Source organism: Lasioglossum baleicum, unplaced genomic scaffold (assembly GCF_051020765.1).
Source record: "Lasioglossum baleicum unplaced genomic scaffold, iyLasBale1 scaffold0073, whole genome shotgun sequence".
NCBI lineage: Eukaryota > Metazoa > Arthropoda > Insecta > Hymenoptera > Halictidae > Lasioglossum > Lasioglossum baleicum.
This window is the reverse complement of record NW_027469133.1, coordinates 97501-107500: the sequence shown is the minus strand read 5'-3', so window position 1 is coordinate 107500 and position 10000 is coordinate 97501. Positions and strand designations below refer to the sequence as shown.

The following is a 10000-nucleotide window of genomic DNA, read 5'->3' as shown; positions in this document are numbered from 1 at the left end:
TCTCTCGTTCTATCGCGAACGCTTTGATGATCGATGGACAGCGGAGCAAAGCGCAGCAATGTGCGGGATGAGCACGTCGTACTTGATCGGGTCGGAATTATTCCCCGTCGTCGACGTGTCCTCGCTAATCTGTGCGATTGCCATTCCATCGCCACGTTCGCGTTGAATCGTATTGATGACGGCCTATGAGCGTCTTGAGATCTTACTCTCTTTCTCTCGTGTCTCTAATTTGGTTTTGCGTTTGATCGATGATAAATCGTTTCGTGCGCAACGTTTCTGTACCCCCGTGGTTTTTGGTTCAATTATATAGAAGTAGAGAGAAAAAGAAATCCCACCGGGTTATATGTATTATTATTTTTTTTTTTTAATAATATGTATACTCCTCTATTGGCGAGGCTTATTTCGAACTTGATTGTCACACGACGCAAAAGACACACTTGTGTGTTCACGCACGGAACAGCACCGCGGAGAGAGAAAAGGTATATCCAATGATGAAAACCTTTATGTCGGTCGCCCCATGTCTTTTCTTTTCTTCATTGTCGATTCGTGCGGAACCGCGCGATCTGTCGGTCGTCCAGTCCCCGAAAGTTCTTTTCGACGGACGTTAAAGTTAACCGGCCAGATCGTCTAGCGAGAGTTTCCGATCGACGAGAGATGAAGAAAGAATTATATTGACACTTTGGTGTGGCGCATAAGGCATATATCGGTTTTTTGTTTACCTTTTTCTCTCTTCTGTCGTGTAGTGTTGTTTCGTTTTCTTTTTTTTTCTTTTTTTTTTGTGCTTTGTACGTTTTCGCGAGTACTACTTTTACGCTCTTTCGGCCGAAACACACAAAATTTTGTATCACGTACGACGACCTCAGAGTAGGCGAGATTACCCGCTGAATTTAAGCATATTACTAAGCGGAGGAAAAGAAACTAACAAGGATTTCCTTAGTAGCGGCGAGCGAACAGGAATTAGCCCAGCACTGAATCCCGCGGTTCTGCCGTTGGGAAATGTAGTGTTCAGGAGGGTCAATTTATCCCGAGACGTCGAACCGCGTCCAAGTCCATCTTGAATGGGGCCATTTACCCGTAGAGGGTGCCAGGCCCGTAGCGACTGGTACGCGTTTCGGGAGGACCTCTCCTTAGAGTCGGGTTGCTTGAGAGTGCAGCCCTAAGTGGGTGGTAAACTCCATCTAAGGCTAAATATGACCACGAGACCGATAGCGAACAAGTACCGTGAGGGAAAGTTGAAAAGAACTTTGAAGAGAGAGTTCAAGAGTACGTGAAACCGTTCAGGGGTAAACCTGAGAAACCCAAAAGATCGAATGGGGAGATTCATCGTCGACGAGGCTGGCTTCCGTTGGTGCGCAGATAGCCCGTAATGGGCCACTTCGGTGGTTCCAGTGCGAGGGTACACCATCTTCGGCAAATGTTCCGGTCGCGTAGTCGTGCACTTCTCCCTTAGTAGAACGTCGCGACCCGTTGCGTGTCGGTCTACGGCTCGAGTTGTTGCCTGTCGTGTCGCCTTCGTGCGCACACGGCAGACGCTCGATCGCCTGGCCGGCTGCGTGACGGTACTCTGACGGTATCGGGCCGCAACCAATCCATTTTCGAATGTGTGTGCGTCAGGCCCGCCGCAAGCTCGGTTAGTTTGTCACCCGGATGGTACGGACCTAGCGCCGGCTCCGGGCCTAACCAGCTGTTAGCAGGCGGTGTCCTCGGACTGGCCAAGCTTTGAATTACCGGTCAGCGACGCTACTGCTTTGGGTACTCTCAGGACCCGTCTTGAAACACGGACCAAGGAGTCTAACATGTGCGCGAGTCATTGGGACATGTAAACCTAAAGGCGCAATGAAAGTGAAGATCGTACCTTAGCGTCGATCAAGGGAGGATGGGCCGCGTCACGATGCGGCCTCGCACTCCCGGGGCGTCTCGTTCTCATTGCGAGAAGAGGCGCACCCAGAGCGTACACGTTGGGACCCGAAAGATGGTGAACTATGCCTGGTCAGGACGAAGTCAGGGGAAACCCTGATGGAGGTCCGTAGCGATTCTGACGTGCAAATCGATCGTCGGAACTGGGTATAGGGGCGAAAGACTAATCGAACCATCTAGTAGCTGGTTCCCTCCGAAGTTTCCCTCAGGATAGCTGGCACTCGCTCGTTCTCTTTTGATGAACGTGTGCGAGTCTCATCTGGTAAAGCGAATGATTAGAGGCCTTGGGGCCGAAACGACCTCAACCTATTCTCAAACTTTAAATGGGTGAGATCTCTGGCTTGCTTGGATCAATGAAGCCACGAGATTATATTGGATCAGAGTGCCAAGTGGGCCAATTTTGGTAAGCAGAACTGGCGCTGTGGGATGAACCAAACGCAGAGTTAAGGCGCCTAAGTCGACGCTTATGGGATACCATGAAAGGCGTTGGTTGCTTAAGACAGCAGGACGGTGGCCATGGAAGTCGGAATCCGCTAAGGAGTGTGTAACAACTCACCTGCCGAAGCAACTAGCCCTGAAAATGGATGGCGCTGAAGCGTCGCGCCTATACTCCGCCGTCAGCGGCAAGTGAGGTTGACGTTAGCTTTTTTTAAAGGCGCGTCTTCCATGAAGCTCTGACGAGTAGGAGGGTCGCGGCGGTGTGCGCAGAAGGGTCTGGGCGTGAGCCTGCCTGGAGCCGCCGTCGGTGCAGATCTTGGTGGTAGTAGCAAATACTCCAGCGAGGCCCTGGAGGACTGACGTGGAGAAGGGTTTCGTGTGAACAGCCGTTGCACACGAGTCAGTCGATCCTAAGCCCTAAGAGAAATCCTATGTAGATGAGGTGTCCTAAGAGAGAGCAAAATATCATTTAATGATAAACAAAAACACACACCCATCGGGCGAAAGGGAATCCGGTTTCTATTCCGGAACCCGGCAGCGGAACCGCTTACCAATCGGGCCCTCGTAAGAGTGTTCGTCGGGGTAACCCAAAATGACCTGGAGACGCCGTCGGGAGATCCGGGGAGAGTTTTCTTTTCTGTATAAGCGTTCGAGTTCCCTGGAAACCTCTAGCAGGGAGATAGGGTTTGGAACGCGAAGAGCACCGCAGTTGCGGCGGTGTCCGGATCTTCCCCTCGGACCTTGAAAATCCAGGAGAGGGCCACGTGGAGGTGTCGCGCCGGTTCGTACCCATATCCGCAGCAGGTCTCCAAGGTAAAGAGCCTCTAGTCGATAGATTAATGTAGGTAAGGGAAGTCGGCAAATTGGATCCGTAACTTCGGAATAAGGATTGGCTCTGAGGAGCGGGGCGTGTCGGGCTTGGTCGGGAAGCGGGTCTGGCTGACGTGCCGGGCCTGGGCGAGGTGAACACATTGATGGGAATCCGAGCTCGGTCCCGTGCCTTGGCCTCCCGCGGATCTTCCTTGCTGCGAGGCTTTCGTCTAGAACGATCGTCCTCTTCGGCCGCCATTCAACGCTCAGCTCAGAACTGGCACGGACTAGGGGAATCCGACTGTCTAATTAAAACAAAGCATTGCGATGGCCCCCACGGGTGTTGACGCAATGTGATTTCTGCCCAGTGCTCTGAATGTCAACGTGAAGAAATTCAAAAAAGCGCGGGTAAACGGCGGGAGTAACTATGACTCTCTTAAGGTAGCCAAATGCCTCGTCATCTAATTAGTGACGCGCATGAATGGATTAACGAGATTCCCTCTGTCCCTATCTACTGGGTCCTAGAAGGTCCAGGGTTTTATTCCCTGGTGCGCCAACCCCTCCTCCAAGTGGTAGGACCTGGACACCCTCGGGTGACGAACGGGGCTCTGGTTGGAAGTGCTCTTACGTGAGTGATCGCTTGCGATCACCGTGGCACTCGCAAAATCGGAAAACTCCTCGCCGTGGCAACGACCCACCGGAGCGTAACCCGGTGGTACGTCACGGGAGTGAGACCGAGGGTCTTACCTTAATTGTGTGTCGGACCGCGGGGAGAAAAACCCCTCAACAAATCCCGACCTCTAAGCCGGAGACCGCGGTGAAAGAGGGTCGACGTTCCCTGCACGAACGTCGATGATCGGTGGGAGCACTGATCGCCTAGTGGCTAAACCTCAGGACTAAGGCGAACCCTGTTGTATAAGCCCTCTCCCTGGAAAGGGCGTCACCCGGGGAGTGACTGTTTTTCGTCCCAACTCGTGGGAATAACATGGAACAAGATAATAAACAAACCAAAACAAAAAACAACAAAAACAAGACGAAGAAGGGAGAAAAGAAGGAGAATAGAGTTGGAGAAAAGGCTATAGCAGAGGCCAATAAAGAAACGAAAGAGAAACCAAAAAAGACAACTAAAAGCAAACAAATGGAAGAAACAAAATCATATGTGAAAGGGACATATACGGACTCAGACTCTCTGTCCGGAATTAGCGACTACGAATACGACTACGACGACTACTACAACTCAGACGTATCCTCAAACACTGATTTGAGAACATTGGTCAAGGCAGCAATGAAATCCGGATTGGGACCCCGGAGCGGCACTAAAAGGAAAAAAGGGAAAAGGAAAGTTGTAAGTGAAGCAGTATGCTTCAGTGACTCGGACTCCTCAATCGAGTCAATACCGAGCAAGTTCCCAAAGGAACAAACACAATCGGATGACGGGGCTATAAGACCCGTCACCGTTAAACTAGAGAGACTACCAATATTAGAGGGGCAGCTTATCCAAACCCCGCTTCAAAAGCTAGAGACACTTCTCCAGGCAGTGGCAATGCCGACGGCGCAGCGCGCCAGGTCAATAACTATTCTCGAAGAGTTAAGAGATAGTTTTAAAAATGAAGAGGAAATTTTCCTAGAAATGAGGGCCGAGTTAACTCGACAAAACAAGGAACTTCGAGACAAGCTCGAAGAGCTACAAAAAGAGAAACCACTGGAAGAGAAGCTGAATCAGCTCTCCGCAAAGTTGGACAGCCTTATGTCCGAGAAACGCAGTGGTGTCAAGGAGGCTCCGGCCCCCAAGCCACTACTGTACTCGGACATAATAAAGTCCAACAAGAGAACAAGGCAAGTGGCAAAGAAAACTGCTATACAGCAGTCTAAACCGATAGCGGCAATCTACCCTGCAAAGGGTAGTGAGATCTCGAATAGCGACGAGACAAAAAAGATTCTGTCGGAGTTCATAAACCCGACAGAACAGAAAATAAGAATCCGGAACGTGAGGAAACTTGCGAATTCCGGAATTCTCATAGAGACCGAAAGAAAAGAGGACCTTGAGCAAGTCCTCAAAAACAAGGCATTAAGGGAAAAAGTAGAGATCGGTCCCCTCCCTAGGAGGAGACCGAAAATAATAATATTTGGAGTCCCCTCTGACACGGCAGAGGAGGAACTCCTGAAAGCAATAAGAAATCAGAACCTCGAGCAGGACTCAGAGGAAAATTTAGAAGGGGAGTTTAAACTCCTCTTCAAAACTGGCAAAAGAGACCAGGAAACCACCAACTGGGTGGCAGAGACGTCCCCAAAGACCCGGAAGATCCTGTTGAGCAGGAACCGGGTCTTCATAGGATTCAACGCCCACGGCGTTAGAGATTATATAGCGGCGAGTCGATGCTTCAAATGCCAAGCATTTGGGCACGTCTCAAAGCACTGCAAGGCAAAGATTGACACATGCGGGCACTGTGGCAAAGACGGGCACGTCTATAAGGACTGCCCGACAATTAAAGAGAAACCCACTTGCATTAACTGCAAGAGAGCGGGAAAGCCGGCCAATCACGGCCTTAGAGACAAAAATTGTCCAGCGTACAAGTACGCCATAGAAAAATGCCTTAGTCGCACAGACTTTGGTAATAATGAAGTAACTTGAGTCCACTACTTTCAAACCCACCCTGACGATCCTCGCAGGCGATACCCCAACAACCGGGTATTGTGATCGTAGGGTGTAACCGGCGAAACGGCCTGAAAACCGCGCCCAACCTGCTAGAGACTGAGCGTTAAGCTGGTAACTCCGCCTCCTCGTGGCCCCCGCTGGAAACGTCCCTGCGTCGGTTACCATGCTGACCTGGGGACGGCCAAGCGAGTTACTTTCCGTATGGAACGGTCTACCCTATTGATGATCCAGAAATGGTGAGAGAGGGGTTTTTCCAAGTTCAGTCCATGTCATCTACGGACTTACCCTTCGCAGTGGTGTTGCTCTTCGGAGCATCGCTAAAGCAGATAGCACTAAGTGTTATCTGCTGCGTATGCCTGTACGGCGAGGAAGCGTACCCGATGCTGCCTTCGAGGTGGCCGGGTTTACACTAATGTCCCTATCTACTGGGTCCTAGAAGGTCCAGGGTTTTATTCCCTGGTGCGCCAACCCCTCCTCCAAGTGGTAGGACCTGGACACCCTCGGGTGACGAACGGGGCTCTGGTTGGAAGTGCTCTTACGTGAGTGATCGCTTGCGATCACCGTGGCACTCGCAAAATCGGAAAACTCCTCGCCGTGGCAACGACCCACCGGAGCGTAACCCGGTGGTACGTCACGGGAGTGAGACCGAGGGTCTTACCTTAATTGTGTGTCGGACCGCGGGGAGAAAAACCCCTCAACAAATCCCGACCTCTAAGCCGGAGACCGCGGTGAAAGAGGGTCGACGTTCCCTGCACGAACGTCGATGATCGGTGGGAGCATTGATCGCCTAGTGGCTAACCTCAGGAATCAGGCAAACCCTGTTGTACAAGCCTTCTCCCTGGAAAGGGCGTCACCCGGGGAGTGACTGTTTTTTCGTCCCGACTCGTGGGAACAGCTATGAATAATTCGAACAAATCTAAAAACCAAAAACAAAAAACAAACAAAAAGACGGAAGGTGGAGAGAAGGTAACGAAAGCCGGGGGAAAAAAGGAGGTGAGAAAAGAGAAAGAGGTTGTAAGGGAACCGACCATAGCACCGGAGAACTTGGACTCTGAGTCCGAGTACATCTCCGAAAATGAAAACAACTCAGAAATGGAGTTTGAGAGCAACACTGAGCAGCTGCGTTCTGACCAAACACTACAGCAGGCTCAAGAAACAAATACAAAAGGGAAAAAGAAGAGGAACAAGCAAGATCGTTCCAGCGACTCAGACAGTCAATCTGAGTTGCAACCAAAGAAAGTACAAAAGGAGCAGCAGGCTGAGGATGAGGACGAAGACCTCATAGATCACTATAAACTCAAGCACCTGCACATGGAAATGCGAAATTTCCTTATATTAAACGACATAATGATACCCGATTCATTGATTCCGGAATTTGAGTCAATAAATAATGCATTACTAAATCAGGCCATTGATCTAGGCTTTATCCTGAATAGTGCGAGAAGGATTAGAGACGATAGAAAAGAGACCAAAATAAAATACCAAGAGAGCCTGATGAGGGCCAGTGCTCTCACCAAAGAAAACCATACACTGAAAAAGCGTAACGAGGGAATGGATGCCCTAGAACAAGAGAACAAAGAGCTCAAGGAGAAACTCCTTGAGCTAGAGAAATCCCATGAAATCACTTGGAGGGACAAATTCAACGAACTATCTGCAAAGATAGACAGAATCGCAGAAACGAAACAGAGTAGTGGCGAGGAAGCCTCGGCCTCCAAACCACAATTATACTCTGAAATAATTAAGGCAAATAAGAGAACTAGGCAAATAGCCAAAAAGACTGCAATCCAACAGTCGAAACCAGCAGTGGCAATCTACCCCGCGAAGGGTAGTACAATCTCGAATAGCGACGAGACAAAAAAGATACTGTCGGAGTTTATAAACCCGACAGAAGAGAAAATAAGAATCCGGAACCTGAAGAAAATCGGGAACTCCGGAATTCTAATAGAGACCGAAACAAAGGAGGACCTTGAGCAAGTCCTCCAAAACAAAAAACTAAGGGAAAAAGTACAGATCGGTTCCCTCCCTAAGAGGAAACCGAAAATGATAATTTTCGGTGTCCCCTCTGAACTATCAGAGGAGGAACTAAAGAAGGCTATACAAAGGCAAAACCTCGAGCTGAGCTCGGAGGAGAAATTTGAAGAGGAGTTCAAACTCCTCTTCAAAACAGGAAAGAGAGAGAGAGATGTCACCAATTGGGTGGCAGAGGTGTCTCCGAAAACCCGGAAAATCCTTCTGGCAAGGAACCGGGTATTCATAGGCTTTAATGCGCACGGAATTAAAGATTATATTGCTGCGAGCCGCTGCTTTAAATGCCAAGCATTTGGGCACGTCTCCAAGCATTGCAAAGCAAAAACCGACACATGCGGGCATTGTGGAAAAGACGGGCATGTCTTTAAGGACTGCCCGAATAAAACAGAAAAAGCGACATGCATAAACTGCAAGAGAGCAGGCAAACCGGCCAACCATGGCCTGAGAGAAAATAATTGCCCAGCGTACAAACACGCTATAGAGACATGCCTCAGTCGTATAGACTTTGGCAACGATGAAATAACTTGAGACCATTAATTTCAAATCCACCCTGACGATCCTCGCAGGCGATACCCCAACAACCGGGTATTGTGATCGTAGGGTGTAATCGGCGAAACGGCCTGAAAACCGCGCCCAACCTGCTAGAGACCGAGCACTAAGCTGGTAACTCCGCCTCCTCGTGGCCCCCGCTGGAAACGTCCCTGCGTCGGTTACCATGCTGACCTGGGGACGGCCAAGCGAGTTACTTCCCGTATGGGACGGTCTACCCTATTGATGATCCAGAAATGGTGAGAGAGGGGTTTTTCCAAGTCCAGTCCAAGTCATCTACGGACCTACTCTTCGCAGGTGTTGAGCTTAGAAATCAAACTCAACCAGTAGTGGTGCTGCAACTTAATTGCTCGCCGAACTGGTACTCGGCCTAAGTCGAGGTGTGTTGATCGTGCATCACAACGATCCCTTATCCCTGAGTTCTGAACGCCTTTAGGAACAAGGGGGAGGCGGGTTGGCCTACCGGCTAAGGTACCGTCTTCGGAACAAAAAATGTAGACACTGTCCCTATCTACTGGGTCCTAGAAGGTCCAGGGTTTTATTCCCTGGTGCGCCAACCCCTCCTCCAAGTGGTAGGACCTGGACACCCTCGGGTGACGAACGGGGCTCTGGTTGGAAGTGCTCTTACGTGAGTGATCGCTTGCGATCACCGTGGCACTCGCAAAATCGGAAAACTCCTCGCCGTGGCAACGACCCACCGGAGCGTAACCCGGTGGTACGTCACGGGAGTGAGACCGAGGGTCTTACCTTAATTGTGTGTCGGACCGCGGGGAGAAAAACCCCTCAACAAATCCCGACCTCTAAGCCGGAGACCGCGGTGAAAGAGGGTCGACGTTCCTTGCACGACCGTCGATGATCGGTGGGAGCACTGATCGCCTAGTGGCTAAACCTCAGGACTAAGGCGAACCCTGTTGTATAAGCCTTCTCCCTGGAAAGGGCGTCACCCGGGGAGTGACTGTTTTTCGTCCCGACTCGTGGGAACAACTATGAATAATTCGAACAAAACTAAAAACCAAAAACAAAAAACAAACAAAAAGACGGAAGGTGGAGAGAAGGTAACGAAAGCCGGGGGAAAAAAGGAGGTGAGAAAAGAGAAAGAGGTTGTAAGGGAACCGACCATAGCACCGGAGAACTTGGACTCTGAGTCCGAGTACATCTCCGAAAATGAAAACAACTCAGAAATGGAGTTTGAGAGCAACACTGAGCAGCTGCGTTCTGACCAAACACTACAGCAGGCTCAAGAAACAAATACAAAAGGGAAAAAGAAGAGGAACAAGCAAGATCGTTCCAGCGACTCAGACAGTCAATCTGAGTTGCAACCAAAGAAAGTACAAAAGGAGCAGCAGGCTGAGGATGAGGACGAAGACCTCATAGATCACTATAAACTCAAGCACCTGCACATGGAAATGCGAAATTTCCTTATATTAAACGACATAATGATACCCGATTCATTGATTCCGGAATTTGAGTCAATAAATAGTGCATTACTAAATCAGGCCATTGATCTAGGCTTTATCCTGAATAGTGCGAGAAGGATTAGAGACGATAGAAAAGAGACCAAAATAAAATACCAAGAGAGCCTGATGAGGGCCAGTGCTCTCA

General features: G+C 49.9%; 1 pseudogene; it reads left to right on the top strand.

Moving 5' to 3' along the window:
* The first annotated feature begins 854 nt into the window (after positions 1-854).
* LOC143219797 (large subunit ribosomal RNA) lies at positions 855-3715 on the top strand (annotated as a pseudogene).
* Positions 3716-10000: the final 6285 nt, after the last annotated feature.